Source organism: Atractosteus spatula, chromosome 8 (assembly GCF_055471065.1).
Source record: "Atractosteus spatula isolate fAtrSpa1 chromosome 8, fAtrSpa1.hap1, whole genome shotgun sequence".
Classification (NCBI taxonomy): Eukaryota; Metazoa; Chordata; class Actinopteri; order Semionotiformes; family Lepisosteidae; genus Atractosteus; species Atractosteus spatula.
Window position 1 is genome coordinate 25,156,170 of NC_142713.1, and position 18,282 is coordinate 25,174,451.

Here is an 18,282-nt window from a genome sequence, read left to right on the forward strand (position 1 = left end):
ATGAACAAGAACTAAAATCAATTAAGAACATTCAAGTGAAATTCATTCAAAATATACTACAAATATTCATGCACAGCTATAAATACAGTATATTTTATGGGACCTGCCTCTTTAAATGTAAGTACCGCATAATTCACTGTCAGATCTGGCTCAGCGTGGGCTCACAAAGAACCCTCACAATAGCAATTAATCCTTCCTTGGTAATTTGTGTTTGTCTTGCACCTGTCAATACATCAAGACTGAGGAACTAAAAAAAAATATTGATAAACATTTAAAGTTAACTGCTTTCATGTATTTGCTTTACACGGGTGCAAAAAAACAACAACAACAGCTCTTCAATTTCCAATCCATTACAGTCTAAGAAACACCTAAACACATGTTTAATTAGGCTTGCTTTTACAGAGAAGATGGGCTTAGCTGCCTAAGGAAGTGATGTAATTGACCCTTTCAAAAACAGAATAGACAAAAAAATCACGAGAGACGTTGTGCTTTAGGAGGAACTGAGTGGTCCAGTAGTGCTTCTGTTGCAGAACACTTACACCATCTACAATATCCTTCCTTAAGTAACAGTGCTTTTAGCCAGAATCTGTCTGTTTGTTCTGTATTGCCTTTGATTTCATTGTCTAAAATGAAATGAAACATCCAATAAAACATCTTTGCCATTCACTTATTGTGCCCCATTATGGAAATCAAGATCAAGGTTATTTGGCAATAATAGTGTTGTTATCATAAATCATTATTTTTATTATAATATGAAAGGAAACTCATTCAAGACATGTTTATGCCAAGAAAAAAGAAATCCTGTTACTTGATTTTCCATCTTATGTTGGTTTGAGAATTCTGTCTGGATACAATGCATCTTGCCTTGCTACTCAAACGACCTCTGCTTTGTACATACTGTATGCAAAGGCTGAAAACAATGGAAAAGCATGAGATAAAGAGACAATAGCTACAGAGAGGATACCCATGAAATGCTACATGATATGAAAATCTCTGAATACTGTATCTTGAAAAAAACAACAACTATTGTTTGTAAATGAATTAAGGATTGGATAGTGTGTTTCACTGAAAAAATTCTAATAATGTTTTACTGTATCTTAGTAGTATTGCACAGAGCAAAGTTATATTTGTCATAAGTAACTGAATTCCAGAAAACAGGAGCATCATATTTATTACTACCTTTAATTATTCCTTTAAATAATTCATTGGCTGAAAATGGACTTTCCAGCAAGACAATGATCTTAAGCATACAACAAAATTGAAAAAAGGAGTGGTTAACTGCACATACAATGTTTTGGCTGGCTATCTCAATCTCCAGTCCTGAAACCAACTTAATTTCTGATTATGACTTTAGAAAATAGATCACTAATGAAAACCAAAGGGTCTGAAGGATTTAGAGCAATTCTACGTGGAGGAATGTTAATAGATTTGAAACTTTGAAACTTACAGTACAGCACACTACAGGTGTCTAGTGAGTGCAATTCCTAACAGAGGAGGATTTACAAAACACTAACCACAGTGGTGGGAACAAATGTGACTTTTTTATTTTATTCTTGTTATGTATTGGCTCTGAGTAATGTCATTAAGATTACTGTATTACACTTTTATAATTTGATTGTCTGTCACTGTTTTCAATGGGCAAGGCTGCAGGATACAGATTAATGCAGCTTGTGTGTCTTACAGAAATACTCCAACTAAAAAAAAAACCCAACATAAGACATATGTCAACTTTATAGTAAATGTATAACATAGCGTCTTGAATTTCCAGTAACTGTATCTACTGTATTTAGTAAATTGATGAGAGGACCAAATCCAATATTCTTTCCGTAAAATCAGATAATATTGTGTGCACTTTGAAAGTCACCACTTTGCTACTGTATATCAAAACAATCTCATGCTGTTTTTGCATACTAATGTAGATGCTTATGTTTTCAGCACGTCTGACACAGACTATTGCATTGTGCATTGTTGCTAATGTATTGCATTATTTCATTGACATCAAATACCAAGTTCCTGTGCACAACCTGTTGTTCAACCAAATGTTCCAAAATGAACTGTAAACAGTGGAGCTTTTCTGTTAAAAAAGATCTAATCTTTGAATCAAAATCATACAGCTAGTTAATAATAGTCTTTCCTGCTATCAGCAATTCTGTTAAAACAGAAAAGGCCCCTTAATGCAACGAGTCAAGCAGGAAATGCTAATGAAAGCAGAATCCAGTCAGTTCAGATAAAAATAATGAAATGAACAGTCCCAATTCTGCTGCAGGCAGGCAGAGTTTGATTTAAATGGTTCTTCATAAAGACGACAGCTGCAGTTTACTGAGATGTAAAATACCATTTACTTTATGCACACAGCAAACCTACTCCATAGATTGGTGTGTCCATTTATTTAGAACAATACTTGTGCTGTTGTAGCCAAGCAGAAGAGTTTGATTGCCACAGCTGGCTGGCATATGGGTTGCTTTCCTTTTGCTGTAATTAGCTAGGAAAAAAATGCTCTTGACTGACATATCTGAACAAAATGTGGACTGTCTAAAGCACCCTTAGATGCTTTCAGACAAATCCATAGAGTCCCACCCTTTACAAACAGCTCCTACAATATTAAGCAATCTCATATTCAGTGCATCATTTATCATGGCCTTTTCCATAATTTAATTTACATGATATAGGAAAATTAGACCAGGGCCAGAGTAATTTGGTCTCTTTCCTGTTAATACAATTTACTGCTTCCTCCATTGCCAAGCCTACAAATTTACACATCTTGGATATGTTCAGAAAGCTATTAGCCAACATTATCATGCAGGATGGGTTTTCTAGTATGACCCAGTGCATCTGAAATAACACAGCATAATTGGAAGAGTGAAAAATTACCTCACCTTTCATATTTGCTGGATGATTTGGAGGTGGGAAAAAAGATGATGAAGGCAGGGATCTGGAAGGAGAATTCATGTACATTTTTTCTCTTTGGTGACAGAAAAGCATAGAGAAAATCTGATGGCCTGAGCACCTTGCCTCTCAGGTCGCATATGTTAACAGGCCATTGATATTTGGCAAACTACAATCCTCCAAACAATGCAATTTTGTACAAGCAGTTGCCCAACTTATGCTATACAAGCTGTTTGAATTAGGATATGTGGACAGAGATGAGACTGGTTCGTTTGCACTTACTCCAAAAGGTGTATTTGTGTGTTATGAAAGAACATTGTAACTCAATAGTTCTACGAGCCATATTATATTGTTTGTGTTTTAGCTTCCACTGTTATTGCTGTTTTCATTATGTAAATACTAGGCATGGGAGCCTCAATAGTTGATCCTTCAGGATGTTGTTAAAATACAAATGCAATGTACACCAATAAACTAAAAACTTTTGCACCACAACATAAACACAAACAAAAAAAAACATTCATACTGCAATATCAACAAACTAAAAAAAAGTATTTTGATATAATTTTCTGACAGTAATTTGAGTACTGACAGTATAAATATTTTATCATTATAATTGCTGAGGTTTTGAAAAGAAACTTTTGATGGCTAATTTTTGGTAGAGGAGTTATTTTTTTTTCACAAAAGACACTTCACATTGCTTTCTCTTGCAGAGCAATTGCAAGCCATAATTTTCTCTTGATTTCTGTCTAGCTACTTTTCCTTGTTTTTTATCCTTTTCTTCTCTTGGTAAAATGGCAGTGATTTGAGATGTATAGTAATTGTAGCTTCAAAAGTACTCCTTCAGAATGACTCATGCAAGGCAAACGTACTGTGTGTTTCAGGGGACTGCTATATTGATTGTAAAGTAAATAGATCTTTGTTATCACTGGAGTGCTCTTTCTGCTGAGCACACTCATCCCATCCAAGTTAAAGCAGGAGTTGAGGAGTATCACACGTATTTTGTCCAAGAAGAAGCTTTTACAACTAAAAACTTCATGATAGAGAAAGAAATATAAATGCAGTGAAATTATGGGGACACTATTACATTTTTTGAAATCATATAAAGCATATGGTTGTTTTTTGTAGAGAAGATGAAAGAGGCTTGAACATATGTTCAACATATCTGTCATACAGAAGCTACAAGTAAGATGATAAAGTATTATGGACATTTATTCTTATTCAGGCAGAATAAAGAATAGTGTTTTGGGGACTAGAAGGCCATGAAAATTTGACTTCACACACAATAAAATCAGTTTTTATGTAAAACAAAAGTAACCAATAAATAAACAATACAGAAGAAAGACTGATTTATTACACTTCATAACTTATCACCAAGGCTATGTATTTTGTACATCTTGGTTTTGTAATTGTATTTAAGTCCTCCAGCCCCAAGATGCTGATATAGAGTCCCCATTAAGCCACCAATGGAGCAATCATTAACAACCATTTCATTGCATTGCTTTAATCATCTCAATTAGTGATGCTATTACCATAAATTATGTGCATTAGCACACTGATTAACAGACCAATGTACACGGCTATTGACATTCATTTAATCTTGCATCCCTGAGTTAGTAAAACATTGGATTTAAAGGAGAATGTGACAAATTATTGAGATGTCTTTGTTTTCCAGGAACACATACCTGCACATAATTTGTCAACAGATAAATGACTAATATTTTTTTCTACTTTGGCAGTGTTTATAAACTTTCTTTATAGTTGAAAGAAGTTAGTCTGCTTTCAGGACGTTATTTGTCCCAATATTACTGAAAAAAACTACGATATGTTACAACTCATATGTTTTGTTTTTGGCAATAACTTTCAAAGTATGCTGTCTACTAAACATTTCCTGCAAAAGAAAATATACAAAACACACAAGTGTTTTGCATCACTAGACTCTCCAGCAACTATAGATCCATTGTCAAGTGTTTTGATTAGTTCTTTGATTGTCTATTTGTGCAAATCATTACTTTTTTATACATAACCCCCTCCCATTTGACTTGCTGAAGGAAATTTTATTTATTACACTTTACATTTCAGTTTTTACATTTTCTAAAAAATGTACGTAGTTTAGTTTTTCATTGTTTAGGACATTATAAGATAACTGCCTCTATCAAATTGTATATAATAGCCTGTCAATGTTCATGACTTTCTTTACCCTTGTATTTTGTTTCAGAGGGCTCTCTGGTTCTAATCTCATCCTGTTTTTTGTGTGTTGAGTGATGTTAAATGTAGGCTTACTGCTGTATTTCAAGTGTGGTCCAAAGATGAATTATGGGTTATCCAAAATAAATTATACTATAGTGTAAAGCAGGTGGATTTCCTTCTAATTACTAGCTTATTGAATTGCCTTTTAATCTAATGATGTACTGTAATTACTGATCAATGAATCAATTACTTAATTAATTGGATATACATAGTGTTTTTCATTCTGAAGCATCACATATACTGTATATATATATTACAAGTAGAGGAGGAACAACTTCATCCACTATTGAAATGTAGCTCCCACCTGATGCCCCCTGTACAGAAGATCATGTAGAGAAGTAACAAATTGCAACCAATTAGAAGTTGAATTAAATAGATAGGCCCGATTATGAGTCCAAAGTGGAATTTAGCCTTATCATTGGGGTTAACACCTAGGCTTTTGAAAAGTGCCATTGGATTTTAATGATCAGGTAGTGAAGACTTTGGTTTAATATTTCATTTGAAGGATGGTGCTTCTTACAGCACTGTGTTGCCGGTCCATCACCATATTGGATTATAGGTTTCAGTTATTCAGGTCCACAGAGAAGACTGTCACTTACTGGTACATCAACACTGCAGCAGCAACCTGGTTTCAAATAGTGGTCTCTCTTCCCACTACAAACAAATCCAGCCTTGCCTTGTTTCTGACATCTGACAAGATTAGGCTATAATGTAGTACTGCTGCCATTACAAGCTGTTATGTTCATCTGTATGTCTAGGTTTTTCTTAAAATGTATCAATTTATGAATGACCACAGTAATCATCATGATTACTTTTCCTTTTCCTAATTAGTCACACCATTGGCGTGGATTTCATATTTACTATTTAGATTAACTGGAGTGGTTTATGGGTGGCACTGTGGCTCAGCTGTCTTGCTGGAGCCCTGTGTTCAATTCCTGGGGTGCTCTCTGTGTTCACATAGGTTTCCTCTGGGTGCTTCGGTTTCCTACTACAGTCCCATAAAATACTAGTAGGTTAACTGACTTCTGAGAAAATTGGCCATGGTGTGAGTGTGTCTGTTTGTCTGTGTTTGCCCTGTAACGAACTGGCATCCCATCCAGGGTGGATCCTGCCTTGTACTTATCGCTTGTCTGGATAGACCCCCACAATCTTGTATTGGATAAAGTGGTTAGAAAATGGATGGATGGATGGTTTAACTGGAGTGGCTACAGGGACAACTTTGCTGTGAACAAACTAGAACTTTTAACATACATGCACTTCAAATTCAGACACTTCATGCTCCAGTTCAAATGTCCAATCACTTGTATTTCTTTGCATATTTCTTTCATTCAAAATATGTCTTGATTCCCTAGCAGTAAGTCTTTCACAGAAAGCTAGGGCAACCAGTCTTCTTCAGAAAGTACTGGAAGAAATATGCCATCCACATTCAGTTGACAACAGCTTGTTTGACTTTCGTCCACAATTCAATTTCAGTCATTTTAGTTATTGTGTTTATTTTCTTATCTTGTTATTTTTTGTTCTTTTGCTATGCGTGCCATTCTGAATTGGTTTGGTGTTATTTCAATTTATATTGAATTATTATTATGAATATATCTTAGGACATGTCTGTATAAAGATTAATTTTGTTAGTAAAATTATGTGTAGCAGTTTTTATTTATTAGCCAAACAGGAATGAATAGCAAGATAGAATAGGAGCTATCATTAAAAGGTACAATTTAATAAGCTGGTGATGACCGATTGTGGATGTGAAAAGTGTCTTTGCAATATGTAAGCTGCAGGTTTGAAGTGTGCTGGAACCTCATAAAGTTTCAGGTCAATTAATGCAGTGGTTCCCAAGACAAGGTGAATTTTGCAGAAGAAAAATGATGGACAGGAAGCCATTCTAGTTAATGGAGGAATCCAATTTTGTCATGTACTGTATAACTGTACTGCCCTGAGGGGCAAAACCGCAAGTGAACTTATCACAGCAGTTTTTGAAGATCAAATCAGGAGCACATTTCAATGTTCATGAAATCCAAGTTTTGATTCAATTGTAGCAGCATTTCCAAGACGCATACAGTTTGAGTTGTGAGAACAAAATGGAGGTCAAGTGGCGATTTTGGTATATAAAGGAATGACAGTACATCAGATGAGCTCAATATTGAGAAAGAAAAAGAATTATGGTTTATGCTGGAGCACCACTTTTCATATACATGTATATTCATCCTATTTGTACAAAAAAGTGATCTATAAAGTCGGGTGTTAATTGACCTAACAGTTTTTGAGCAGGAGCAGTTTGTGCGAATGGCTGCATTTCTTATAATGGCTTATGATCTGTTTCAAGGATAAAAACTATGGTAGCAAATTTTAATGTGGTGTAAATGTAAAACTTTGATCATGAAATTAGCCAAGTTGCAAGTCAATCTGTCAATGGTTCATAAGAAGACAATTCTGAGAGAATTTCCAAATATTAGGGTCAGGTCAATATCATGGTTGAGACTGGTCTCCATTTTTTGTCATAAAAAATGTATCTGTCCCATATATCTCACAAATACGACATTGCTACGATTCAAAATTGGGAAGAAATAAAACAAATATTTCCTAAATGCTATACATTTTCATTATAGACTTTAATATAAGATTAATAATAAAGTACTACAATCTGTCACGCCCGACATCCCTCCCTAGAGGGCGCTCCACTGCTCTCATTATTGACCGTGTGATTAAGCTCTCCAGGTGTGCCTTTTTAGAGTTATTATTTAAAGACCAGCTCCTCCAGTCCTCGGGGGTCATCATTAGGGTAAGATGTCGCGAGGCCCGCCTAGCACCAGGAAACCCTACGTCCGTCTCCTGAGGGCATAGGCCTCATCCCCAACACCTCCCGCTTCCTGAGCCCGGGGTCTGGAGGATCTCGCCCCGTCACCCTTGGACCTCCATGTTTTGTTTGTCCGTGTGCTCCCCCCTCCCGGGGATTTTAACTTTGTCGCGTCCCAGGATGGATTCCTTGTTGATGGACTCTTGGACTGTGCTTTGACCTGCCCTTGGACCCGTTTGGATTTGGATGCCGTTTTGTCTTCCCCGTACACTGTCTCACGGACTGTCACTATTATTTTGTGCACTATTAAACCCCTGTGTTTTCCCTTTTACCACGCCTCCTGTTTTCTCCAGCTCTTACCGCATCGCATAGGGTCTTCTATAAGATCTGACACGGATTTCAGTCCGTGTTCGTGACACAATCACTACAAGTACTGTACATCAGTACAATTTTTGAAACCTTCCAGTTTCATCCAGAGCTTAAGGTATATTTAATTTATTGGTATAGTTAATGATGGGGATTTTGTTCATGAGTAGTAAGTTATGAGATCTATAGTACTTGCAATAAACAGAATCAGTGGAGCCTTAACTGTTTTGGCAGACTGCATCCTTTTGATACGAAAAGGACAGTTTAACAATTACCATGCAATGCAATATGATTTTTAATTTTTTAGTAATGATTTGATGCTCTCATTTTTTTGCGCGAAGGCCCTTTAGATGGTCCTTAAATACTTATTACAAGGGTTCTTTAATGTAGTTAGGGGACGTCTATGAAGCTTCTCATAATTCTGATGGCTGATATCGCTCTCTAAAAAGCACAAAAGGTAAGTGATTGTTTCAACAAGTCAAATGAGCACACAAAGTTAGTCTATACTCACTATTGCTATGACAGGCTAGATCGACAGCCACTACCCATAAGATGAGGTGGTAAAGCTGTTGTGCTGAAAGCTTATACGGAAGTACTGTAGCCAAATGATAGCATTATTTGTAACAAAACCAATTTTGTGAAGGCTGTGAGACACACAGAAGCTGCAGCGAATATGATTTGGCAAAGAAAGAAATAGAGCTCTTTCCTTATGTTTATTCCTAATGTCTTTAATGACAACCCACTTTCTACATTTTTTGTATCGTAATAAATGGTTTTCGAGTGGGATGAACTGCAGTGTACAAATAAATGATTGAGAGAAAGCTTTTTACAGTATGTTACACGCAATATTTATATGATTACATATATTATTCAGATCTAAACAGGGTTTTGTCTCATCTTGCTATATTTTTACATTATTTCAAAATCATAGTATCTTCACGTTGTTTGCACTGCGGGTACAATTCTTCGTAAACAGCAGAACATTAAATCTCCCTTTTCTTCATCTAATGTCTTAATCACAGAGCACACTTTTAACATATTTTTAAATTTACAGACATATCATATCCATGCTTTATCATAATGGTGTTCAGAGATACATAAAGATTTATTACTGTATACACCAAAAAGATCAAGTCACATCAAGCTTATGTCACTTAACTCTGCTGAATCACCTCTTAAGATTACCGAATGATACATTGGTTCTAAAAGCTATAAGGAAAACAAACAATGCTATCAGAGATTATGTCTCTAACTCACTTCTGTAAATTTAATTTGCCTACATTGAAAGGCTCCCATTTTTGTTAGAAGCATGCAAATTACTGTAGAGACTATGGATGCTACCAGTGGGAAAGAAAGGAGAAAGAGATAAATAGACAGTAATGTAGCCTGCAAGTCACACCAGTACTACTTTTCTGAGCTGAAGACACAAACTCTCTCCAATGCCTTGCTATCTGCTACAGTACGTGATTAATTGCAGGAGTGGAAGCTTGATACAAATGTGCAAAGCAGCCTTTGAGGATTTAGCTAGGAGAAGCTATATTGATACTGCAGGAAAGAAAGAAAATCAAAGACAAACTAGGACTTAATGGATTAAAATTCAGGTAAAACATTTGATGTCAATACTGTATACAAGATCCCTATGCCACATGAAGATCAGGGAAGCTGCTTTCATAGTCAGCAGGATTACTATTACGTATGGACTTAAGAGTCTTTTCCTTTATCAAGGCATCAACTATTTTGAAAATTGTAAATGTCATGAAATTTTAAGTCATAGATCACACAGCTTGTGACAGGAGTATCAACATACACATACAGTATGTTATCTCTTTATCTTTCAATATTTATAGATTGATATACATATACTGTACATCCTAAAGGGAGGGGGGGGGGTAAGATAATTCAATAATACATAATTCATATAAAATACAATGCATCTTAAAGTGCAATAATTGTCTTATAATAATTCAAGGACTGTTAATTAAATTATTGATGGCAAATTCTAAACCATAGACCTGAGTTCTATTCCATATAAACCTGCCCAAACTCTACAGAGACAATAAAGGTAAACTGAACCTATCTTTTTTATTTACGTTTTTTATTTTCTCTTTCATTTTAAAACACTACAGCTAAATGATTTTCTATAGAGATTTAATAATGTCATGGCCCAGCACTGAATACTAAGAATGCTTTCCTGGAATACACACATCATGTCCTTCAAGTGAAATTCTTATGGATTCACATTAATATTATTCTGAATGTGTCTATGAATGCATTAGTCTCATTGGTTTATTTCCACGATTTCCTTGATTTCTTGCAAGGACAGTATAACAAAGGGTGTGGGAGGTCTAGTGTTCTGTTAGTGCTCAACAACCAACTAGTTTTAGACCTGGTAATCTGCAAATAAAAGGACATTGGCCAATTAGATTATAAAGGTGTCAATTTTTCCCCTTTCTACTCCTATGAGGAAAAGAGAAGTGCCTGTCAAGTAAAGAGGGCAATATTGTCAGTTGCTTCCTGGATGCAAGAACGGAATGACAAACACTTTCTTTTACCAGCCTTCTCATTTGTACAACCAGGAAACAGTACAGAACTGATTATTTTAGGAATTATAAATAAATGGCAGTATACTGCATACTGTAAGGTTTTTATTTTATACTTGTGTTAGGTCATGAAGAAAGAAAATATCGTATCATTTACCCAGGGACACTTTATCTGGCATTGTATGAACATTGTATGCTACTGAGCTATTTTGTAATAATTCTTAAAACAATTCATATGTTTGAATATATGTACATTAACTACGCAACACTCACAAAATGACCCAATTTAGATGTAGGCAAGTGAATGCCCAGTTCTTCTAAAGCTTTACATTTGTACCGATTCTGAACATCTAGCACAATTCTTCATTTAAAACATCCAAAAACAGCAGGGATTTGTGTCTTCTCTTATATAACTTGGCCTATCCTCTTAACCACAACAGATTTCCCAGAAAACAAAACAGAAATAGCGCTTGGTAACCGTTGCTGTCTCCTCCTGGTAAGATACAATACTCAAAGGTGAGTAAAACTATTTGCGAATGTTAATTCACAGAAAATGTGTTTTCTAAGGGATGAATTCCTAACTTTGTATTCCTACAAAATATCATAATACAAAATACAAAATGCCACAGACAGCAAATATCCCAATTCTTTATCTTAAATAAATTACTACCACTGCTATTTTTACAAGCATTTCCCATCATATCGGAACGATCCTTCATGTCTCAACTTTTCAGAGCCCCAGCTGTTTTTCTCTGTGCTCGAGCATCAGAAAGATCGCATTGTGAACACTGACAAGTGACACAATGTCCCCTGACATCTGCTATTAAGAAAAAGTCATAGTTAACATTTCTATTGCTTTGCCATTTTAAATCATCCTCAAATGTTATGTCAAGCATGCATCTTCCCTTACAAACACACACGTTTGTTTTTATACTTGGGGGCTTCCCATTGACTGCCTTTCTATTTTTACTTACTGTTCTCTACTCTGTCAAAATAAAGCCATGGGTTGAAAGTAAGACCTACTGTAAATGAATAGTTTGGGCATTTTATTTTAATTTAAAGAAGATGCTGGTTGGTTCCTAGAAAAAAGTGACTTAAATTGTGGGGCCATTCGCACATTCTTTCTTTGTCAAGAGTTTGTAGGGAAATTTGAGAATTTTTCTCCCCACATAGACAGTTACATTATGCACAAATACACACAATCTGTTCTATCACTAATAAATATTTTCGAAGGCAAACACGCAGAAACGGCAACAGTCTTTTGTCATAAGAACAGACAAAAATATACTGTAGATAGCACATCTCTAGAAGAGCTATGCCTCTGATCAGTCCCCCATCGGGATACAAATTATTCTTAAAGCAATATGTCTGAGTATACCAAGAATAATTATCTCCTTACCTGGCAGCGCACAAAACCACCTTGTTCTGTTTCACAGCTCTGATGAGTGGCTAGCGAGGATCTTCAATTGCACAGGCTCAAGTCCGACCCTGGTTGTTTTGTTAAGCACTGAACAATGCCCCTTTTCTACTGAGGTTCACAAGCAGCAATATTGAGCTCTGGCAAACAGCTCTGAATTTCTCAAACTGAAACACATTTCCACTCCTCTTTCTCACTGACTCCCTCCCTCCCTCCTCCCTCTCTGTTCTTTTTTATTATTTATTTCAGAGATGCTGCTCACGTCTCTTACTCAAGACAGCTACTCAAGCACATTCAAGGGCATTCCCCAAGTAACAATATGCTAATGCCGTTCCTCGGGGTGCTTGCTCACAACTCTCAGGGTGGACAGATGTGCAGCCCACATACAGTACACACTGAAAGAGATACATTATCCAATGATATGAGCCATTTACCTCATAAATAATGTACGTATTTATTACTTGTTCAGCATTGTCCATATTCAAAATAGAGTGCATGGCTCCAACTTACTGTAAATAGTGCAGAGAAATACAGATCACCTATTGCTTCTCTTTTTACTGTCTTCTTTATCAACTCTCATCTGAACACCAGGAAGCTTCCTGCATGATTGCTCATGGTTGTTTCTGCTAAAACAATCCAGAAAACAGGGGAGCATAGAGGCTTTTTTTTCTAAAAATAGGAACTCTCCTTGTGTCAGTAAATACTCTGGAGCTCTTGGCCCATTGCTTGGGATCACAATGTGATACTGCTCATCATGTCCACCACTGGCAGACCAACTAAACATTTAATGCTGCTGGCTTGAGTGACAGCCTTCCAGCTGGTCAGGTTGGTTTTGCCATTTTATTACAATCTCAGCCACCTAGTTTCTGCCATATTGTACACATTCCATATGGGCAGTTTTATTTTGCTTAAGCTGGTCTATATAGGAATGATATCTTTATGTAACATTTACACACATTCCCTTCAAAGAGTATGGGTAACCAAAGCTGTTTATGTGGATTTCAAGACAATTTGTAGGCAGTAAGTAAAGAATCCCAAGAAATTCAAATATAACCTGAAAAACACCTGGATTCTCTTTTGTCAGGATTTAAACAAAGAATAATAAAATACAACAAACATACATTTAAATCCAATTATAACTCATGTACCATACCAATCTATTATTATATTTGATGTTTTGGATAACTGGACAAAATACAGTATATACAAAAAATTGGATATACAGTACATATAAAACAGGGCTAAAAATTGCTGTTTTACATTCCAGACGTGCGTTGTTGAGATCGGTACATGATTTGGTTGATCTTACACTCTTTCATCAAGAAGGAAATTGCATTTTGATATAATGACCTTTCTAACTATATGTAGGATTAATGGTATTTTAAAAATAGTTGGTCTGTGCTGCCAGTGTTTTTTTTTCTGCAGCTATAGATTACAAAAGCAATTAGAATATTTTAGATCTCCATCTTTAAGCAATAAAAGCTGACCTATCATAAACAAAGATATGATGAAACAGGCCTGACTTTGTATTGCACTCCAGTTAGATAATTGACTGTTTTGCTGCTTGTCCACCTGCAGTTTCAAAGTACACAGCCACACCTTTCAAAATACACTATAATGAATACTATAATGTATCACAGTTGCATCACACAAAGTCATTAATTATGTTTGCAGCACATTAAAATTTTAAATGAGTATAGTCCTAGTCTTTGAGATACATTAAACCTAACAAAAAATATACCATGAGAGAGGAGAGACTTCTTCCCATGTTCACTGTTCACTGGAAGCTATGCATTTAAGCCCATAATATAAAAAATCAGTTAATGGCATTTTTAGCAGTTTGGGAATATAAGGGCTTAAAACCACCCTGTGATCCCCACGGTTTTAAAGGTCAGATGAAAACTGCCAGATTTTAATGAGCAGAGGGCACACGACCCCCTTGGATTTTCCAAAGATAACATGCTACTTCAAAGCACACCAGTCCTGTATATACATCCTAATAATCTGGATAAATGTCTAAAAATGAGAAATTCCATATAAAATAGCATTTGAATCTTGTATGCATTACATTTCGATAGGTACTGAGAAAATTCTTCCTGATAAGGTTGATTAATTGTATTCTTTATACTTTTAGTGACCTCGTATTTGTCTGCTATTCAGCTCCTCTTTCAAAGACTGATCCTAATTTCCATGACAGCCTTTTCTATTTTCTGGATGTGATTTCAGACTATCTGTCTCTGAGGGGTTATTTAAGACACGTCCCCAGTCTAATTGTACAAGACTGCAGATAAAAAAAACAGTGATTTCCCAGTCAAAAATTCCTCACTGACATAAAAAACAGAAACGCAAGAAAACATCTGAGAAATGTTTTTTTGGACCTTTTATACTTACGTAATCAAACTGACCTAAATGTACTGTAGTTGGAATGGCTACTTCAAAAACTGTAATCTCTACCTTTGTGCGATAATAACATACAGTATTTAATGTCTTAAACAGAAAAAAAACACATTTCTACTCTTCCAGGAATCTCTTAGGGATCCTATACATTCTGATGTTTCCATTTCTGAAATATAGTAATACATTACAAATTAGTGACTCAGACCTCAGTAACCATTCAATAAGAAAATCACCTTTACAACCGAACAAAGAGCTGATGAACTGGTTATATCTCAATGCTTCATTGTTTCTGATAATACAGGAAAACAGTTTTTGGAAGTTTTGATAAGTGGAAGAACAGTAGAATTTTCTTGCCAATATGTGAAGGCAACTACAGTCCTGAAGCAAAAATATCTTTTTGAAATTATCTTCCACTCAGTTTTGCTTCATGCAGAGAAGAAGCCAGCTGGTTTACTTTAAAAAAGAAATTAACAAATCAAGTGCTTTGCTGCCAAGTTTTACATAAAACCAAGCAGTGGGGTCTATGTTTCACTGCCAGCATTTGACAAAATCAGTCCAATAGATCTTAATAAGCAAATGCAGGTGGGTTTTAACTGATATGTTACAGATATCTGAAGGAAAGCAACAGTGTTTAAAGCTGAGATGGAAACTGAGAGGATCCATTTTATTCTGAATGCTTCTATTGAGGATTTATGGAGAAAAGAGACTTTATATTGAATTGAGGCTCCTGCCTGACAAGATCTATGCATATTTTTATGACAAAATGCACTTTGGTATGTTGCAGATTTCCCATTTGTATTTGGGCCATGCCCTTTGATTGTTATTTCATTTTTATATTAAGAGGAATCTTATTTCATTTTTTTTATTTTCTAAAATGCATCATCTTCACTAATGCATTTAACATAAGAACATAACAAAGGTTACACATGACAGGGTACCATTTGGCCCATGTAGCCAATTTGGTAGCTAGTAGCTAATTGAGGATGTCATCCATCTGTTTCTTGAGAGAAGCCAGGGTACAGATTCAACAACATGGCTGGGCAGACTGATCCAGGCAATCACATCCCTTTGTGTAGAAAAATGCTTCAACTTGTGTTCTCTGGCTCATGTTTAACTATTGGTTCTGGAGAAGTTTCATTGGATTGTTTTTTTTTAGCAGATTTGATGATTTTCAATATTTGAATCAGGACCCCTTATACTCTCATACTGTTCCAACTAAAAAAAAGAAACTGGGACTTGCAAGTGGCTCAACCAGTAAAGAGACACTCCTGAGCTCTGTAATCATGCGTTCGAGTCTGGATCATGTCGCTAGCAGACTGAGACCAGGACTGCCCAAGCAGCGGTAGACCATTGGCTGAATACCACTGATTGTAGGGTAGGATTAGTTTGCCAGAGCTCTCTTAGCTTTCAGTATCACAGTGACTCCTGTGACCATCTGGTCATTTGAAGCCCTGCAGTGCCGTCAGTGAGGGATACCTCTCTCCTACAAGAGCAATTGAACTTCCTGCGCAGGGCTGTGCTGCTTGTCTACGGAGATGATAGTTCGAAGACGGGTGGGATTGGAGGCATCCAGTAAGGTAACCTACACTTCCATGGACTGATAAGTGCAAAACACAGAACTGGAAATTCCACACTGGATGATCATAACAAAAATGAATTGCTGATGCTAAAGTGAAAATAAATATGAAAAAAAACATATAGTTATTTTTGATAACATATCATTATATCAGCGTAGGACATTCCTTTAAGCCAAGGTTGCTCTTTTCTGGACTTGATTCTACAGCACCAATTATTTTTCTGAATGAGGCCTTACTAGCGTACTGTAGAATATAAAATGTATTCCTTGATTTTAACTTAATTTGAGCATTTTGCTTTTATTGCTTTGTCACATAGTCTAGAAGATGTCAACATGATCACATAATCTTTTTCATATGTATCTTCAAATTCAAATTCAGTGTTTCCCATTTTGGATCTATAGTACATTTTCTTTGCTATCTGCATGTAAAACTCTGCACTGCTCATCAGACTTCATAACATTAGCAATTACAATAATGGTTCACACAACCCAACCACTGGACCATACACATGCACAATTAATTAAGGAAAACAAGCACTTGACAGCACTTAAATTTGACATGTGAGACAAAATACCTATATATTTTTATGCAGAGGCAATAAAATATATTTCAATACTGAAGGAGATCAAAAGGGAAGTAAAAACACAAATTTATCCCTTTTTAGGGTGAAAGAATGCATATCACCAAAAATATCTTTTTAAAGGGAACAGAGTATTTCTCCAGAATAATGGGTTGAAGAAATCCAAAGTTATTTTTCCCCTGCACTTTTCCACATACAGTACAATATTCATGAGCTACAGTAAAGTGCACTTAGATCGAATTTGACAGTTTTAGAGGCATTGTTTGATTATAAATGTTTTACACTAGGGATTCAGATTGGCTCCTTGTTTCGCTAACTTCTAAATGCTTGTTAATTGGTCAAGTAAAACTGCACTTTAAGATAACCCAATATGTGGAAAACTATTTAGAACACAGTTGTTGCATTAGTTGCAGTATTAAAAAGAGAAGATCATGACAGTGATAAAAAGCCATTAAAGAAGGCAATACTATTGTTTAAATTTGCTGTAATGTAGTTGTTACAGCTTCAATGACAGGCCAATATTACTGTACAGAACTTGTCACTACAATTACTGACATTCATCATATTTGGGGTCATCGTGCAATTATGTTTCCCGGGGAGAAGATCACAAGATGTATTTGTCTTTTTTTTTTCTACACCAAGTGTATCTTGCTGTACAAGAAGTCCTGTCTTAATAAGCTGTAATCTACAATCATCTGCCATGGAACTATTCAGACTTTGCAGGGTTTTTTTTCCAAGTGCAGTAACTATGCCGGCCCTTTATCTTTTTCATATTTGGTATACTTACTGAATGAAAACTTAATTTTTCTGATTTAATTAACATAAAGACCAGGTTTACATGTAGCCTATACCAGCTAAGCAATGTGAATTGACAGCAAAACTTCTCTGGATAGACGTCAGCATCACACAATTAGAACAGGATGAAATACAATTGATTGTTTCCTTAACACAAGAGTTGCAATTACAAGACCAACATCTGCACACAAACAGTGTCTATTAGTCACTCAAACTACAGAAGAGTCACAGTGAACAAAACCCAGACCTGAATTTGTTCCACAATTGAACTTTTCTTAATTACTTGTGATCGTTTAATTACCCTCCCACTACACTTCCAAATAGCATGAGGTTGATGGTGACTAAAGAACAGCATTATCCTCCCAGAATGGAAGGCTGATTTTAGAAGCTTTTTTTATTTTACATTTAGCAGGTGCTTCTTTCATACTGAGCTGTGTCTTTGTTCCACAAACGTCATACCCTGCCTATGTCATGGGTGCCCATGTATTACAAAACCAAGATGAAGAAGTGAAAAAACTGAAAGGGTAACATAGAATTAGCATATTTATTTATTTACTTTTTCTTTTTAAATGGCATGAATGTGTAGCCTCACAGCTCATGAGTTCCTGTCTTATTCCAGAATTGCAGGTCTTCAGTGTAGAGTTTGTATGTTCTTACTGTGTTTGGTTGGTCTTTCATTGAAC

The 18,282-nt window shown here is 35.8% G+C and overlaps 1 protein-coding gene across 4 annotated transcripts in view; it reads right to left on the reverse strand.

Moving 5' to 3' along the window:
• Window positions 1–18,282, reverse strand: part of syt1a (synaptotagmin Ia) — a 310,241-nt gene that overhangs the window by 125,993 nt on the left and 165,966 nt on the right. The window contains exon 1 of one of the 4 annotated variants that reach the window (XM_088922847.1): window positions 12,233–12,459. The exons of 2 other annotated variants lie outside the window; for them this stretch is intronic. The gene's annotated coding sequence lies outside the window, so the exon portion shown is untranslated. Of the gene's footprint in view, window positions 1–12,232; window positions 12,460–18,282 lie in introns of those variants that run through there. One more of the 4 variants, XM_088922849.1, reaches the window with a different exon arrangement.